Source organism: Arachis hypogaea, chromosome 13 (genome assembly GCF_003086295.3).
Source record: "Arachis hypogaea cultivar Tifrunner chromosome 13, arahy.Tifrunner.gnm2.J5K5, whole genome shotgun sequence".
Classification (NCBI taxonomy): Eukaryota; Viridiplantae; Streptophyta; class Magnoliopsida; order Fabales; family Fabaceae; genus Arachis; species Arachis hypogaea.
This window is the reverse complement of record NC_092048.1, coordinates 62,242,896-62,261,880: the sequence shown is the minus strand read 5'-3', so window position 1 is coordinate 62,261,880 and position 18,985 is coordinate 62,242,896. Positions and strand designations below refer to the sequence as shown.

General features: G+C 39.5%; 2 non-coding genes across 2 annotated transcripts; one reads left to right on the top strand and one right to left on the bottom strand.

The window, feature by feature from the left end:
- Nucleotides 1–434: 434 nt before the first annotated feature.
- LOC112739610 (small nucleolar RNA R71) lies at nt 435–542 on the bottom strand. The gene has a single exon (XR_003170540.1). It is a non-coding gene; the product is annotated as a small nucleolar RNA R71 (small nucleolar RNA).
- A 16,738-nt stretch (nt 543–17,280) lies between these two features.
- LOC112739796 (small nucleolar RNA R71) lies at nt 17,281–17,384 on the top strand. The gene has a single exon (XR_003170735.1). It is a non-coding gene; the product is annotated as a small nucleolar RNA R71 (small nucleolar RNA).
- Nucleotides 17,385–18,985: the final 1,601 nt, after the last annotated feature.

The following is an 18,985-nucleotide window of genomic DNA, read 5'->3' as shown; positions in this document are numbered from 1 at the left end:
GAGATAACCTTTCAGAAATTTTCGAACAGGAAGAGGAGATGGAAGCCGAAAATAATAATAATGTAAGGAAGATGCTTGGTGACTTTACTGCACCTAATTCCAATTTACATGGAAGAAGCATCTCCATTCCTGCTATTGGAGCAAACAATTTTGAGCTGAAACCTCAGCTAGTTTCTCTGATGCAGCAGAACTGCAAGTTTCATGGACTTCCATCTGAAGATCCTTTTCAGTTCTTAACTGAATTCTTGCAGATATGTGATACTGTTAAGACTAATGGAATAGATCCTGAAGTCTACAGGCTCATGCTTTTCCCTTTTGCTGTAAGAGACAGAGCTAGATTATGGTTGGATTCTCAACCCAAAGACAACCTGAACTCTTGGGATAAGCTGGTCACGGCTTTCTGAGCCAAGTACTTTCCTCCTCAAAAGCTGAGCAAGCTTAGAGCTGATGTTCAAACCTTCAGACAGAAAGAAGGTGAATCCCTCTATGAAGATTGGGAAAGATACAAACAGTTGACCAAAAAGTGTCCTTCTGACATGCTTTCAGAATGGACCATCCTGGATATATTCTATGATGGTTTATCTGAGCTATCAAAGATGTCAGTGGACACTTCTGCAGGTGGATCCATTCACCTAAAGAAAACACCTGCAGAAGCTCAAGAACTCATTGACATGGTTGCTAATAACCAGTTCATGTACACTTCTAAAAGGAATCCTGTGAGTAATGGGACGCCTATGAAGAAGGGAGTTCTTGAAGTTGATACTCTAAATGCCATATTGGCTCAGAATAAAATATTGACTCAGCAAGTCAATATGATCTCTCAGAGTCTGCATGGAATGCAAGCTGCATCCAACAGTACTCAAGAGGCTTCTTATGAAGAAGAAGCTTATGATCCTGAAAACCCTGCAATAGCAGAGGTGAATTACTTAGGTGAACCTTATGGAAACACCTATAACTCATCATGGAGAAATCATCCAAATTTCTCATGGAAGGATCAAAAGCCTCAACAAGGCTTTAATAATGGTGGAAGAAACAGGTTTAACACTAATAAACCTTTTCCATCATCCACTCAGCAACAGACAGAGAACTCTGAACAAAATGCTTCTAATTTAGCAAATCTAGTCTCTGATCTATCCAAGGCCACTGTGAGCTTCATTAATGAAGCAAGGTCTTCCATTAGAAATTTGGAAGCACAAGTGGGCCAGCTGAGTAAAAGGATCACTGAAATCCCTCCCAGTACTCTTCCAAGCAATACAGAAGAGAACCCAAAAAGAGAGTGCAAGGTCATTGATATAAGCATCGTGGCCGAACCTGTGAGGAGAGGAGAGGACATGAATCCCAAGGAGGAAGACCTCCTGGGACGTCCAGTGATCAATAAGGAGCTTCCCTCTGAGGAACCAAAAGAATCTGAGACTCATCTAGAGACCAGAGATTCCATTGAACCTCCTTATGCCCTTCATGAGCTCCGATGAGTATTCCTTTTCTGAAGAGAATGAGGATGTTACTGAAGAGCAAACTGCCAAGTTTCTTGGTGCAATCATGAAGCTGAATGCCAAATTATTCGGCATTGATACTTGGGAAGTTGAACCTCCCTTGTTCATCAATGAACTAAGTGATCTGGATCAACTGACATTGCCTCAGAAGAGACAGGATCCTGGAAAGTTCATAATACCCTGTACCATAGGCACCATGATCTTTAAGGCTCTGTGTGACCTTGGTTCAGGAATAAACCTCATGCCCCTCTCTGTAATAGAGAAACTGGGAATCTATGGGGTGCAAGCTGCTAAAATCTCATTAGAGATGGCAGACAGTTCTAGAAAACAGGCTTATGGACAAGTAGAGGACGTGTTAGTAAAGGTTGAAGGCCTTTACATCCCTGCTGATTTCATAGTCCTGGATACTGGAAAGGAAGAGGATGAATCCATCATGCTAGGAAGACCTTTCCTGGCCACAGCAAGAGCTGTGATTGATGTTGACAGAGGAGAATTAGTCCTCCAAATGAATGAGGATTCCCTTGTGTTTAAAACTCAAGAATCTCCCTCTGCAACCATGGAGAGGAAGCAGAAAAAGCTTCTCTCAAAGCAGAGTCAACCAGAGCCCCCACAGTCAAACTCTAAGTTTGGTGTTGGGAGGCCACAACCAAACTCTAAGTTTGGTGTTGAACTCCCATATCCAAACTCTATGTTTGGTGTTGGAGAGTCTCAACAAAGCTCTGCACATCTGTGAGGCTCCATGAGAGCCCACTGTCAAGCTATTGACATTAAAGAAGCGCTTGTTGGGAGGCAACCTAATTTTTATTTATCTAACTATATTTTCCTTAGTTATATGTCTTTGTAGGTTCATGATCATGTGGAGTCACAAATTAAATATAAAAATTGAAAACGGAATCAAAAATAGCAGAAGAAAAATCACACCCTGGAGGAGCATCTGTCTGGCGTTCAGCGCCAGAACAGAGCATGGTGCTGGCGCTGAACGCCCAAAATGGGTAGCTTCTGGGCGCTGAATGCCATAACAGGCATGATTCTGGCGTTCAACACCAGAAATGGCACACAAATGGGTGTTGAACGCCCAAAATGGCTACCAACCTGGCGCTGAACGCCTAGAGTTGTGTGCAAAGGCATTTTTACATGCCTAATGGGTGCAGGGATGTAAATCCTTGAACACCTCAGGATCTGTGGACCCCACAGAATCCCCACCTACCTCCACTCACTTCTTCTAACCACTCTCTTTCACACAACCCCATAAACACTCTTCCCCAAAAACCCTTCACCAATCACCTCAAACTCTCTTCCCCATCACCTCTTCACCACTCACATCCATCCACTCTTCCCCATAAACCTACCTCATAAACTCCACCTACCTTCAAAACTTCAAAACCAATTTCCCACCCAAACCCACCCATATGGCCGAAACCTTCCCCCCTCCCTTCCCTATATAAAGACCTCCGTTCTTCATCAAATTCACACAACACATCCCTCTACACTCCTCTTGGCCGAAACCACATCTCCCTCTCCCTCTCTATATTTCTTCTTCTTCTTCTTCTATTCTTTTGTTTATTGCTCGAGGGCGAGCAATATTCTAAGTTTGGTGTGGTAAAAGCATAAGCTTTTTGTTTTTCCATTACCATTGATGGCACCTAAGACCGGAGAATCCTCTAGAAAGGGGAAGGGGAAGATAAAAGCTTCCACCTCCGAGTCATGGGAGATGGAAAGGTTCATCTCCAAAGCCCATCAAGACCACTTCTATGATGTTGTGGGCAAGAAGAAGGTGATCCCTGAGGTCCCTTTCAAACTCAAAAGAAATGAGTATCCGAAGATCCAACATGAAATTCAAAGAAGAGGTTGGGAAGTTCTAACAAATCCCATCCAACAAGTCGGCATCCTAATGGTTCAAGAGTTCTATGCTAATGCAAGGATCACCAAGAACCATGATCAAAGTAAGAACCCGGATCCAAAGAACTATGTTACAATGGTTCGGGGGAAATACTTGGATTTTAGTCCGGAAAATGTGAGGTTGGCGTTTAACTTGCCAAACATGGAAGAGAACGCACGCCCCTACACAAGGAGAGTCAACTTTGATCAAAGGTTGGACCAAGTCCTCATGGACATATGTGTAGAAGGAGCTCAATGGAAGGTTGACTCCAAAGGCAAGCCGGTTCAACTAAGAAGATTGGACCTCAAGCCTGTAGCTAGAGGATGGTTGGAGTTCATTCAATGCTCAATCATTCCCACTAGCAACCGGTCTGAAGTTACTATAGACCGGGCCATCATGATTGGAGAAGAGGTGGAAGTTCATGAGATTATACCTCAAGAACTCTATAAGGTGGCTGACAAGTCTTCCACTATGGCAAGGTTAGCCTTTCCTCACCTCATTTGCCACCTATGCAATTCAGCTGGGATTGACATAGAGGGAGATATCCTCATTAAAGAGGACAAGCCCATCACTAAGAAGAAGATGGAGCAAGCAAAAGAGCCCAGTCATGGAGCTCAAGAGGCGCAAGAAGCTCATATCCATGAGATCCCTGAGATGCCTCAAATTCACTTTCCTCCATAAAATTATTGGGAGCAAATCAACACCTCCCTAGGAGAATTGAGTTCCAATATGGGACAACTAAGGGTGGAACATCAAGAGCACTCCATCATGCTTCATGAAATAAGAGAAGATCAAAAAGCAATGAGGGAGGAGCAACAAAGACAAGGAAGAGACATAGAAGAGCTCAAGGACATCATTGTTTCCTCAAGAAGGAAACGCCACCATCACTAAGGTGGATTCATTCCTTGTTCTTGCTTTCTCTGTTTTTCGTTTTCTATGTTAGGTGCTTATCTATGTTTGTGTCTTCATTACATGATCATTAGTAGTAGTAACTATGTCTTAAAGTTATGAATGTCCTATGAATCCATCACCTCTCTTAAATGAAAAATGTTTTAAATCAAAAGAACAAGAAGTACATGAGTTTCGGATTTATCCTTGAACTTATATTGATGTGGTGACAATGCTTTTTGTTTTCTGAATGAATGCTTGAACAGTGCATATGTCTTTTGAAGTTGTTGTTTAAGAATGTTAAATATGTTGGCTCTTGAAAGAATGATGACTAGGAGACATGTTATTTGATAATCTGAAAAATCATAAAAATGATTCTTGAAGCAAGAAAAAGAAGCAAAGAACAAAGCTTGCAGAAAAAAAAAAGAGAAAGAAAATAGAAAGAAAAAGAAAAAGCAAGCAGAAAAAGCCAATAACCCTTAAAACCAAAAGGCAAGGGCAAATAAAAAGGATCCCAAGGCTTTGAGCATCAGTGGATAGGAGGGCCTAAAGGAATAGAATCCTGGTTTAAGCGGCTAAACCAAGCTGTCCCTAACCATGTGCTTGTGGCGTGTAGGTGTCAAGTTAAAACTTGAGACTGAGCGGTTAAAGTCAAGGTCCAAAGCAAAAAAAAGAGTGTGCTTAAGAACCCTGTACACCTCTAATTGGGGACTTTAGCAAAGCTGAGTCACAATCTGAAAAGGTTCACCCAATTATGTGTCTGTGGCATTTATGTATCCGGTGGTAATACTGGAAAACAAAGTGCTTAGGGCCACGGCCAAGACTCATAAAGAAGCTGTGTTCAAGAATCATCACACTGAACTAGGAGAGTCAATAACACTATTCGAAATCTGAAGTTTCTATAGATGCCAATCATTCTGAACCTCAATGGATAAAGTGAGATGCCAAAACTATTCAAGAGGCAAAAAGCTATAAGTCCCGCTCATATGATTGAAGCTCTGTTTCATTGATAGTTTGGAATTTATAGTATATTCTCTTCTTTTTATCTTATTTGATTTTCAGTTGCTTGGGGACAAGCAACAATTTAAGTTTGGTGTTGTGATGAGTGGATAATTTATACGCTTTTTGGCATTGTTTTTAGTATGTTTTTAGTAGGATCTAGTTACTTTTAGGGACGTTTTCATTAGTTTTTATGTTAAATTCACATTTCTGGACTTTACTATGAGTTTGTGTGTTTTTCTGTGATTTCAGGTATTTTCTGGCTGAAATCGAGGGACTTGAGCAAAAATCAGATTCAGAGGTTGAAGAAGGACTGCTGATGTTGTTGGATTCTGACCTCCCTGCACTCAAAGTGGATTTTCTGGAGCTACAGAACTCAAAATGGTGCGCTTCTAATTGCGTTGGAAAGTAGACATCCAGGGATTTCCAGCAATATATAATAGTCCATACTTTGGCCAAGAATAGATGACGTAAACTGGCGTTCAACGCCAGCTCTCTGCCCAAATCTGGCGTCCAGCGCCAGAAAAGGAGCCAAAACCAGAGTTGAACGCCCAAACTGGCACAAAAACTAGCGTTCAACTCCAAGAAGGACCTCTACACGTGCAACACTTAAGCTCAGCCCAAGCACACACCAAGTGGGCCCCGGAAGTGGATTTATACATCAATTACTTACTCATGTAAACCCTAGTGACTAGTTTATTATAAATAGGACCTTTTACTATTGTATTTGGCATCTTTTGATCAGCTTTTGATCTTTGATCAGTTGTATGCTATCTTAGATCACATTTGAGGGCTGGCCATTCGGCCATACCTGGACCTTTCACTTATGTATTTTCAACGGTAGAGTTTCTATACTCCATAGATTAAGGTGTGGAGCTCTGCTGTTCCTCAAAGATTAATGCAAAGTACTACTATTTTCTATTCAATTCATCTTATTTCGCTTCTAAGATATCCATTCGCACCCAAGAACGTGATGAAGGTGATGATTATGTGTGACGCTCATCACCATTCTCCCCTATGAACACGTGCCTGACAAACACTTCCGTTCAACATGAAATAAGCTAGAATGAATATCTCTTAGATCTCCTAACCAGAATCTTCGTGGTGTAAGCTAGAATGATGGCGGCATTCAAGAGAATCCGGAAGGTCTAAACCTTGTTTGTGGTATTCCGAGTAGGATTCAATGAATGAATGACTGTGACGAGCTCCAAACTCGCGATTGCAGGGCGTTAGTGACAAACACAAAAGGATAGTAAATCCTATTCCAGCATGATCGAGAACCGACAGATGAATAGCCGTGCCGTGACAGGGTGCGTGAGCATATTATTCACTGAGAGGATAAGATGAAGCCATTGACAAGGGTGATGCCTCCAGACGATTAGCCATGCCGTGACAGGGCATTGGATCATTTTCCCGAGAGATGACCGAAAGTAGCCGTTGACAGTGGTGATGTATCACATAAAGCCAGCCATGGAAAGGAGTAAGACTGATTGGATGAAGATAGCAAGAAAGCAGAGGTTCAGAGGAACGAAAAGCATCTCCATTCGCTTATCTGAAATTCCTACCAATGATTTACATAAGTACCTCTATCCCTATTCTATTATTTATTATTCGAAAACACCATTATCAATTTATATCTGCCTAACTGAGATTTGCAAGGTGACCATAGCTTGCTTCATACCAACAATCTCCGTGGGATTCGACCCTTACTCATGTAAGGTATTACTTGGACGACCCAGTGCACTTACTGGTTAGTTACACGGAGTTGTGAACCATGGTCTTGGCATCATGTTTTTGGCGCCATTTCCAGGGAAAGAAAGAGCAATGAATTTTACATAATTAAAGTGTAATCACGATTCCGTGTATCAGTTATGTATGAAGGAAGGACAAGGATCATCACTTAATGAGAGTGATTGGTTCGGTCTTCAAGGGTCTTCTTTCTCCAATGTTGCATGGCAGCGTTTCATCATGCGTTCCCTCTTGAGACATGTGTGTAGTGCTCTTCATTAAGTGGCAAAATCTCCCCCATTTAATTGTCCAATCAATCCCCATTTTATGCTTCTTTTCCTTTCCTATAAAGATTTAAAATAAGAAAAATAAGAAAAAATATTAAAATGACCATATGAACTTTACGGCTAATATTAATAAAAGGGAAGAAAGGATTTGATTGTTTATTTATGAATTCCAACTAACTAACTAACTATTGGTGGGTCCTTACATGCATCTTGGTGGCACCATGGGGTGACACCAAACTTAGTTTGAAGCAATGTGATGAAGAGTTTTGTTCAAAGCTCCCAAGACTAGCATGCATCTTGGTTTGCTTTGAACACCAAACTTGTTCTTCACTATATACTGCATGATAAAGATTTCACCAAGTGTTTGTCAAGTTTGGGTTGAAATTCATAAACATTGATTTATTCATTATTTTAAAAACATATAAAACATGGGTTGCCTCCCATGAAGCGCTTCTTTAGCGTCACTAGCTTGATGTTTTTCCTTCATCAGGGTGGTTGGTAGTGCTTAAAGTCCTCCCCTCTTACTGTGGACTTATATCCATTGGTTGGATCAATGATCTCCACATGTTCTAGGGAAAGAACTCTGTTGATAGTGAAGACCTTGGGTAACTGAGATGGTACAGTAGGGAGATTAGGGGGAATATCTGGGAAGTAAGCTGAGACAACTCTATCCCCTGGAGAGAAGTCTTCCGTAGGGATCTTCTTGTTCCTCCATCTCCTTGGTACCTTCTTCTTTGTTTCTTTTGAGGTTGCCTTCCCCTTGGTGACCTCTTTTTTCCAAGGAGTTGTGATGTTGTCTTCACCTGCCTCTAGAGGTTTAGGTTCCTCCAACTTTTCCTTGAGCTGTGGCAATTGCTGTTTTCCTTGTTTATCTATTAAGGGGATCTCAGAATGAACTGGCTGTGCTTCAGTGCTTGTTTCCTCCTTCAGTGTCTCATTATCATTTGTGCTTAGTTCCTTGTCCTCTTGATCTATTTCTTGTGAGAGTTTGAAAACATTGAAGCTGAGTCGTTCATCATGGATTCTCAATATTAGCTCCCCTTTCTCTACATCGATAAGTGCTCTGGCCGTAGCTAGGAATGGTCTTCCCAATATGATTGGATGAGTGTGACTCTCTTCCATGTCCAGGATGACAAAGTCTGTTGGGAGAAAGTATTTTCCAACCTTTAGCAACACATTTTCCACCACTCCTATTGCTTGCTTTTGAGTTTTGTCAGCCAGTCTGATGATTACATCTGTGGGTATTATTTCATTGATCTGTAGCCTCTTCGCCAGGGATAAGGGCAGTAAGTTGATGCGGGCCCCCAAATCACATAGTGCTCTATCGAACATAGTTTCACCTATGGCACAAGGGATGTGAAAACTTCCTGGGTCTCTTCTTTTTGTAGGTAACTCAGGTTGAATAAGGGCACTACATTCCTTGTTCATCACTATAGTCTGGCCTCTTTTGAGTGAGCTTTTCCTGGGAAGAAGTTCCTTCATATACTTGATGAATGCAGGCATTTGTTGAATTGCCTTGATGAATGGTATGTTTACATGCAGAGATGCAAACAAGTCTAGGAACCTTGAGTATATTCTCTTTCCCACAGCACCATTGAGCAGTTGAGGGAAGGGTGCATAGAGCTTCAGCAGCTCTTGTTGTGAGATTTTTGGTTCTTGGTGATCTCTATCCTCCTCCTTTGTTGAGTTGTCTTCAGGTTGTTTGCAAAGTTTGCCTTGCTTGTCTTCAGTCTCTTGATCACTCACAGTGACCATTTTGAAATCTTTCCATCTTACTTTCTTTGCTTCTCCTTTGGGATTTTTCTCTGTGTCACTTGGGAAGCTATCAGTAGGTTTGGAAATATTCTCAGCTAAATGATGGTATTTTTGTGGAAAAATGAATTTCCAACACACAAATCTAACCGGCAAGTGTACCGAGTCGCGTCAAGTAGTAAAACTCACTTAGAGTGAGGTCGGTCTCACAGGGATTGATGGATCAAGCAACTTTAGTGGGTGATTAGTTTAGTCAAGCTAACATTGAGTGATTTGAGTGACAATTGAAGCAGCATAAAGTAAATGACAAGAAATTATAAATTGCAGAAAGTAAATGGGCAGAAAACTTAAAGAGCAAGAAATGTAAATTGCATAAATCTTAAATGACAAGAAATGTAAATTGCATGAAATGTAAAGGGGGTTGGGGTGCTGGAAATTAAAGAGAGCAATGAAGTAGAATTTAGAACAATTGACAAAAAAGGAAAATGCAGGAAAGTAAATCAAGCTCACAGCAAACTCAATGTAAATTGGCAGAACGTAAATTTGCAAAGAAATAGAAATATAGAAAAGTAAACCAGCAAGAAGACTTAGATCAATTCTCAAATCTCAAAAAGAAATTAACAATTTCAATGAAATAGTAAAAACAGAAAGGAAGCTAAGAGCTCACTTGCTCTCAAGATCAAAACAGAAAGAAAATTGAAGAAGAGTGAAACAGAAGAGTAAAAGTGCTTGAAGAATTTAAAAACAGAAAAGCAATGCTTAATTTGCAGCAATTAAAAGATGGTTGAAGATCTCAGGAGTGGAAGAGACTAGAAAACAAGTCTAGATCTCAGATCCTTCCTTGATCCAACAAGAACAATTGCAAGAGAATTAAAGAAGAGTAAATTGCAGAAAGAGTAGAAGATGAAGCAGTAAACAGAAATGAAATTCAATTGTGCAGAGAAAGTAAACAAGAAAATTCTCAAGGTGAGATTGAAACAGAATTTCTTCAATTCTCAACCCAAGATTTAAGACAAAAATGAAAACTAAGAGAGAGCTCTCTAATGGAGCTCCCCTATACTCTCTAAAATCCAGCCTCTAACAAAGATGAAAATGATGCCTTATATAGGCTTTACAAAATGAAAATAAAATGAAAAACAAATTACAATTAAATGAAATTCCTAATCTATCTAATCCTTGTGCCATTGAGTGATGATGTGGGCTTTGCTTGCTTTGGATTTGAGGAGAAATGGGTTTGGTTGGCCTTGATGCAATTTGGAGAAGAATTGAATTTAAATGGAATTTTGGTTGAATTTTGGGCCCATGTGAAAATTGCTTGGGGAAGGCATCAGGGGAGAGCTCAGCTCACAAAGTGAGCTGAGCATTGGTGCCTTGGTGCCAAATTTGTTGCGTGCTGTGTTGCCTCTGGCCGTGTCAAAATTGTGCTGCTTGATGCCCATGGGTAGTGCTCTGCTCACTTTGTGAGCTGAGCCCAATATGAGGCCAAGAAACAAGGAAAGGAAAGACCAAGCTCAGCTCACAAAGTGAGCATTATCGAGAGCACAGCACTCTCTAAGTGAGCGCTACTTTGCCTTGGAGTGAGGTTCCAGCTTCGAGCCTTGGTGGAAGCATTGGCTGATTTTTTTGCTTGTTTTTAGCCCTTAAAGATGCAATTCGTTCGTGCTTCAATTTCATGCCAAATATGGATTTCCATACATCGTTGGAAAGCTCTGAATGTCAGCCTTCCAACAAAACTGGAAGCACATCAATCAGACATCTGTAGCTCAAGTTATAGCCCTTTGAAGGAGGCATGGTCATGTTGTGAGCGCCCAGATTTTAACTTAGCCAAAATTTTGCTTTCCAAGCTCATTTTGCACTCTTGTAGCGCTCAGCTCTCCAAGTGAGCTGAGCTTTGTGCTGATTGTTCTATTTTCCTTTTATTTGGTCATGGGCCACGCTTTAAAAAGCGTGGCCTAAGGCTCCAAAGTGTACTCCAACTTCAAAGTATTCCCCAAAGCTCTTTTTTTCTCCTTTTTAGCTTATTTTGTGCTTCTTTGCTTCTCTTTCTTCTTATTTTCTACAAGATTTATAAAATTAAAAGATCAACAAAATATACCATTTAAGCACAAAAGCATTCAATATTCAAGCACAAATCATCAATTTCTTGTATGAAAAAGCATAGAAAAACATGACATGGTGACATGTCATCACAACACCAAACTTAAACCTTGCTTGTCCCCAAGCAAGAAAAGAATCATGCAATAAAGATTGACAATCCAAGGTAAGAAGAATAGCAACTCAATGTTCATGGTAAGCTAGTTTTCTAAGCATGCTACAATCACAAAAGAAATGTAAATGATTGATGCTTCCATCTAGCTCAATTTATGAAATCTTTCTCTTATAAGTCTTCCTTGAAACAAGCTTTTGATTTTCTTTTTTTAGCTTCTCCTTTTGGGTGCTTTGCCCCATGAGTTGATAACAAAACTATGACTTCTAAATGCTTTGTTTTCAAGTATTACCACTTGATACATAAGCACCACAAGCATTTGATTAGAGGACTTCATTAAGCTCATTTTTCTTTTCTTTTCTTGACTCTCTAATCATTGATGCTCAGAACCTTGAGCTTTGAGGGAGTGCTTTTGCACTTGAGCCTAGCCTTGACTTCTAAGTGTTTTGTTTTCAAGCATTTGGATTGATACATAAACACCACAAGTACTTAACAAATAAATTGCCATTGGTACACAGAGCCTTCAGCTTTCTCATTCTTTCCCTTTTTCTTTTCTTGCTTTAATTGTATTTGCTTCTTCAAGGTTTTCATGATTTTCAAAAGATTTCACAAAATGTACTAGATGAAAACTTCAATTAAATAAAATCCAATGCAATTGAGCAACAATTAATCATACTAGCTTTCCAATACGTGTATGCACATGCTAAACTCTTCTTTAATGCCTTGTTTGTTTATGATCATGATACTTTACTGCTTTAAGCTTTACAAGACTCAAGTTGGTAGTCATAATGTCATGGCAACATGTTATAAATCAATATTCAAGCTATGCTTTATTCATACACACATGTAAATAGAAAAGATGAAGACAATCATGCAATTTAAGTGCTGGAAACAAATGAGAGGAAAAGAAACTCTACAACCTTGTAGTTCATCTTCATTATTGTTGTCCTTTTTCCTCTATTCTTCCTCTTTCCTTTGCCAAACTCAGAATACTTGCTCATCCTCAAGCAACAATTGGAACAATGGCTATAGGGCTAAGATGGATCATGAATGTCTTACACAATGAAATGTTAGCAGTACATGTGTTCTAAGCAAGCAAAGTTAAAGATAATAATCAAGGCACAAGAGACAGAGACATTTTGATTGCATATATAAGAAGGTGTGCATGATACATGGCATAAAAGATAAGTGGCACACCAAACTTAGTGTGACACTTTCACTTGGAATTAATGCAAGTATCTTGTAAGAATTGGAACCAAATTTTTGTTGCATAGCAACACCAAACTTAGAATGCAATCATATGTCAATTTATTTGAATTAAAACTAAGCAAGTGAAACTGTTATTTGTTAAGTATAATCACCAAGCCAAGAATCTGTCATGAATAAAGCTCTCTTGGTAATGTCTTAACAAACACAGTAAATAAGCAAACTAAAATGAAAGCATTTTAAAACAGAAAAATGACTAAAGAAAGTAGAATGAAAAAGTGTCAAATTAAAAGAGAAAAATAAAACTGCAGAGGCATTATGATTATGCAGACAAGTGGTGTTGCTTGAATGAATTGCATAGAAAATAAGTGGCACACCAAACTTAGAATCTTGGTGTGTCACTTTCATTTTTGATTTGATGCAATCATCCAAAAAGATTGAAAACAATTTGTTGCAAGGCAACACCAAACTTAGAATGTAACCATATGCCAATTTATTGAATTTAAACAAAGCAAAGAAAGAAAGCAAAGCAAGGAAGAGAAATTATACCTACGGTTGGGTTACCTCCCAACAAGTGCTCTTTTAGTGTCATTAGCTTGACATGTTGTTCTTTAATTTCTTCCTCTTCTTCCAGTTTGTTAAGAGGAATGACCTCAAGGGAGGAGAAGATTCAGCTATTGCCCCCTGTCTTGGTTTCCTTTCAGCAAGCTTTCTTTTGTACATGGCTTTATTTAGCTTGCTTGCTATTGGTCCAGGGGTTGGATTGCTTGTGGTTGACCTCCTCTTGAATGTTGTCCTTGGTAGCTTGGTCACAATCCTCTTCTTGGTGCTTTTGTTAATTGCCTTCACTTCCTTGAATCCAAGTCTTGGTGGTTGTGTGATTGTTGGAGTCTTCTTTTCATCAAGAGTTTCTTGTATTGGTGGTTCCATGAGCCCTTCCTTCATGTGATTTTCTGCTTCACTTGAGTGTGAATTCTCTGGAATGACTTCCTCACTTTCATGCTCCTCCACTCCTTTCTTTGCACCCAATATTTGACTTAATAGTTCTTTTATGGAGGAGGTTTGTTGTTCTTCCCAAGATTTTTTCATCTCTTCTTCATATTTTTCGATCACAGATTCAAGGGAAGTTTGTGAGGGTTGTGAATGTTCCTTTGTTACCTCAAGTGCAGTTTCATTTTCAACCACCTCATTCTTCATTGGAAGTTCACTTGATGCAGTAGCCTCCTCCTCTTGCTCTTCCACTTTCTCCCTTGCACTTAACATTTGGTTTACCATCACTTCTATATTTTTGAATGAATTCTCTTGCTCGTTCCAGGATATTTGTGCCTCTCTCTCATATTTTTCAAACATGATCTCAAGTTTTGAAAGGCCTTGGTTCATTGAAATTTGTGTGGGTGGTGAGCTTTGGCAAGAATTTTGTGTGGAGCCAAAGTCCAGTGATGAAAAATTTTCAGATGAAAAACTGGAAGGTGAGGTTGGACAATTTTGTATAAGTGAATTGGAGGTACGTTCAAGTAAAGATGGCTCTTGATAAGTGAAATATGGGTTCTCAAATGTTTTCTGGTTTTGCTCCCCCCAGCCACCATTAGAATAGCAGCTTGCATCATTTTGTGGTGGAGGAAGATATCCCATATGATTCTCTTGCTCATCTTGTGTTTCTGAAACAAATCTCCATGGATTGGAGTGCTCAGACTTTGTAATTTCTTGGTGATATTCCCAGCCACCATTAGAGATTGGTGATGGTGGGTAATATCCCATAAAATTTGTTTGATCATAAGATGAGTTGAACTCCATTTGAATTTTTGAAAACACAACACCAAGGAAAATTGAAATTACTCATACCAGAGATGAGAATTTCTTAGTGAGGCAAAAATTCAAACACCTTGGTTTCAATTTAAAACAGAAAACAAAAATAAAGAAAATGCTTGATCTAGACTTCTCACCCACTTAATCATTGTTGATCTAAATCAATCCCCGGCAACGGCGCCAAAAACTTGATGGTATTTTTGTGGAAAAACGAATTTCCAACACACAAATCTAACCGGCAAGTGTACCGGGTCGCATCAAGTAGTAAAACTCACTTAGAGTTAGGTCGGTCCCACAGGGATTGATGGATCAAGCAACTTTAGTGGGTGATTAGTTTAGTCAAGCTAACATTGAGTGATTTGAGTGACAATTGAAGCAGCAGAAAGTAAATGACAAGAAATTATAAATTGCAGAAAGTAAATGGGATGAAAACTTAAAGAGCAAGAAATGTAAATTGCATAAATCTTAAATGACAAGAAATGTAAATTGCATGAAATGTAAAGGGGGTTGGGGTGCTGGAAATTAAAGAGAGCAATGAAGTAGAATTTAGAACAATTGACAAAAAAGGAAAATGCAGGAAAGTAAATCAAGCTCACAGCAAACTCAATGAAAATTGGCAGAACGTAAATTTGCAGAGAAATAGAAATGTAGAAAAGTAAACCAGCAAGAAGACTTAGATCAATTCTCAAATCTCAAAAAGAAATTAACAATTTCAATGAAATAGTAAAAACAGAAAGGAAGCTAAGAGCTCACTTGCTCTCAAGATCAAAACAGAAAGAAAATTGAAGAAGAGTGAAACAGAATAGTAAAAGTGCTTGAAGAATTTAAAAACAGAAAAGCAATGCTTAATTTGCAGCAATTAAAAGATGGTTGAAGATCTTAGGAGTGGAAGAGACTAGAAAACAAGTCTAGATCTCAAATCCTTCCTTGATCCAACAAGAACAATTGCAAGAGAATTAAAGAAGAGTAAATTGCAGAAAGAGTAGAAGATGAAGCAGTAAACAGAAATGAAATTCAATTGTGCAGAGAAAGTAAACAAGAAAATTCTCAAGGTGAGATTGAAACAGAATTTCTTCAATTCTCAACCCAAGATTTAAGACAAAAATGAAAACTAAGAGAGAGCTCTCTAATGGAGCTCCCCTATACTCTCTAAAATCCAGCCTCTAACAAAGATGAAAATGATGCCTTAGATAGGCTTTACAAAATGAAAATGAAATGAAAAACAAATTACAATTAAATGAAATTCCTAATCTATCTAATCCTTGTGCCATTGAGTGATGATGTGGGCTTTGCTTGCTTTGGATTTGAGGAGAAATGGGTTTGGTTGGCCTTGATGCAATTTGGAGAAGAATTGAATTTAAATGGAATTTTGGTTGAATTTTGGGCCCATGTGAAAATTGCTTGGGGAAGGCATCAGGGGAGAGCTCAGCTCACAAAGTGAGCTGAGCATTGGTGCCTTGGTGCCAAATTTGTTGCGCGCTGTGTTGCCTCTGGCCGTGTCAAAATTGTGCTGCTTGATGCCCATGGGTAGCGCTCTGCTCACTTTGTGAGCTGAGCCCAATATGAGGCCAAGAAACAAGGAAAGGAAAGACCAAGCTCAGCTCACAAAGTGAGCATTATTGAGAGCACAGCACTCTCTAAGTGAGCGCTACTTTGCCTTGGAGTGAGGTTCCAGCTTCGAGCCTTGGTGGAAGCATTGACTGATTTTTTTGCTTGTTTTTAGCCCTTAAAGATGCAATTCGTTCGTGCTTCAATTTCATGCCAAATATGGATTTCCATATATCGTTGGAAAGCTCTGAATGTCAGCTTTCCAACGCAACTGGAAGCACATCAATCGGACATCTGTAGCTCAAGTTATAGCCCTTTGAAGGAGGCATGGTCATGCTGTGAGCGCCCAGATTTTAACTTAGCCAAAATTTTGCTTTCCAAGCTCATTTTGCACTCTTGTAGCGCTCAGCTCTCCAAGTGAGCTGAGCTTTGTGCTGATTGTTCTATTTTCCTTTTATTTGGTCATGGGCCACGCTTTTAAAAGCGTGGCCTAAGGCTCCAAAGTGTACTCCAACTTCAAAGTATTCCCCGAAGCTCTTTTTTTCTCCTTTTTAGCTTATTTTGTGCTTCTTTGCTTCTGTTTCTTCTTATTTCCTACAAGATTTATAAAATTAAAAGATCAAGAAAATATACCATTTAAGCACAAAAGCATTCAATATTCAAGCACAAATCATCAATTTCTTGTATGAAAAAGCATAGAAAAACATGACATGGTGACATGTCATCACTAAATATCCCACTTGGAATTCCAGCTTCTTGATGGTCTCTCCCTGGTTCTTAATATTGGCTCGCACCTCCTCTTTGAACACCTTATTTTCTTGAATCTCTTGGCATATTCCTTTAAGTAAGGCTTCAATCTTAGAGAGCTTGTCATCAATTGATGAGTGATTCGGATTAGATGTGCTGTTTTGGTTTTGATAGGCGTGTGGAGAAGTGTTGTTGTGGGGGTGTTGAGATGTCCTCTGTGTGAACTGCTGATGAGTTGCATTGTTGTTGGAGTTGTAACATCTCTGGTCTTAGTTTTGATCTTGCTCACTTTCCCACCCAAAGTTTGGGTGGTTTCTTCATCCAGGGTTGTAGGTCTTGGAATATGGATCATAGTTTTTCCTTGGTGAATTTCCAATGTAGTTAGCTTGCTCCTGACTCCCCTCTGCTTCTTCATTCACTCCTTCTTGGGTTGTCGATGAAGTGGAGATTGCTGCTACTTGGTTCATCTCCATCTTCTTGCTGAGGTCAGCCAGCTGCTGGGTAATGAGCTTGTTTTGGGCCAACAGAGCATCTACATTGTTTAGCTCCATTACTCCTCTTGTGTTCCCTCTTTCGGAAGCATAGAAGTAGTCGTTCTCTGCTACTGTTTCAATAACATCTATGGCTTCCTCAATAGTCTTCTTCTTGTTCAAAGATCCTCCGGATGAATGGTCTACGGCCTTCTTTGACTCATAAGAGAGTCCTTCATAGAAAATGTGCAGCTGCACCCATTCATTGAACATGTCAGGTGGACACCTCCTTGTTAAGTCCTTGAACCTCTCCCATGCTTCATATAGAGTCTCACCATCTTGTTGCCTGAAAGTTTGGACCTCAGCTCTCAGCCTATTGATTCGTTGAGGAGGGTAAAATCTTGCTAAGAATTTGTTCACCACGTCTTCCCAAGTCGTCAAGCTTTTCCTTGGGAAAGATTCCAGCCACTTGGCTGCTTTGTCCCTAAGTGAGAATGGAAATAGGAGCAGTCTATAGGCGTCAGGGTGAACACCATTAGACTTCACTGTGTTAGATATTCTCAGGAAGGTGGTCAAATGTTGATTGGGGTCTTCTTGAACACCTCCTCCAAACGAACAATTGTTCTGAACAAGGGTGATGAGCTGTGGTTTAAGTTCAAAGTTGTTGGCATGGATTGTTGGCTTTTGGATGCTACTTCCACAATTGCCTGGGTTTGGATTGATGTAAGAGCCCAAAACCCTTCTATCCTCCCCAGCATGATTTGCTCTTCCTCCTCCCCCATGGTTGTAATCCTTTTCTTCATGATGGTTTTCCATGTTGTCTTCCATGTTTGTTTCAAAGAATTCCTCTTCTTCCTCAGCACCAACCACTTTCTTTCCTCTTGCCTCCCTCCTTAATCTAAGGAAGGTCCTCTCAGGTTCAGAATCGAAGGAAGTTGAAGCCCCGCTTCTTCTCCCTGTCATACAACCATCAAGTGCAAGCAAGAAAAGATAGGTGCAGAAAGTATTTGTGTCAGAATTACTGTTCGTTGTGGGTGATGCAATATATCAAATAGTTAGTGGGTTAGCAAACAGAATTGAAAATAACAAAGAAAAACAAAAGAGAAGAGGGGGAAGGGAAGAAGTTTAACTAAAACAAAAAGTAAATCACTCAAACAGAAAATGAAATTCACAAAATAAAAATGCTCAATCTAGTGATCTTCTAATTTAATCATTGTTGATGCACAATCAATCTCTGGCAACGGTGCCATAAACTTGATGCGGGGAAAACTTGTCTCTCAACAAATCTCCCTTCGGCAAGTGTACCGAATTTGTCGTCAAGTAAAAACTCACAATAGAGTGAGGTCGAATCCCACAGGGATTGATTGATCAAGCAACTTTAATTAGAAGAATGTTCTAGTTGAGCGAATCCAGAATTTGGGTTGAGAGTTGCAGAAAATAAAATGGCAGGAATGTAAATAACAGAAAAGTAAATGCTAGAATTAAAGGACTGGAAGTAAATGACTGAAAATAAATTGCAGAATTGTAAATGGGAATGGGGAATTTGCTCATAAAAGTAAATGGCAGAAATTAAAGAGAATGGGTAAGATCAGAGATGGAGAGTTCATTAGGCTTAGGAGATGTTGCAATTCTCCGGATCAAGTTCATTTTCATCTCTTCCTCAATCAATGCACTCATTGATCTCCTTGGCAATCTTAAGTGATTGAATTACAATTTCTTGCAATTCAATCTCTCAAATCTTGATCAATAGCCAATTCCTTGGTCAATTGCTCATGAGAAGAGATGAAGTATGGTCACTGATTATACCACATGCATTTCCCAAATCAAGTATTCAGAGGGTTATAGTCACATACCCATCCAAACCCAATTTGGTCCAGCATGAGAAAGCAATTCTAGCTTGATCTCTTCATTCCTCTTTCAAGGTTCAAAAGAGATCCAAGTTTGAATAGTTTCTCTTCCAAGATAACTACTCAATT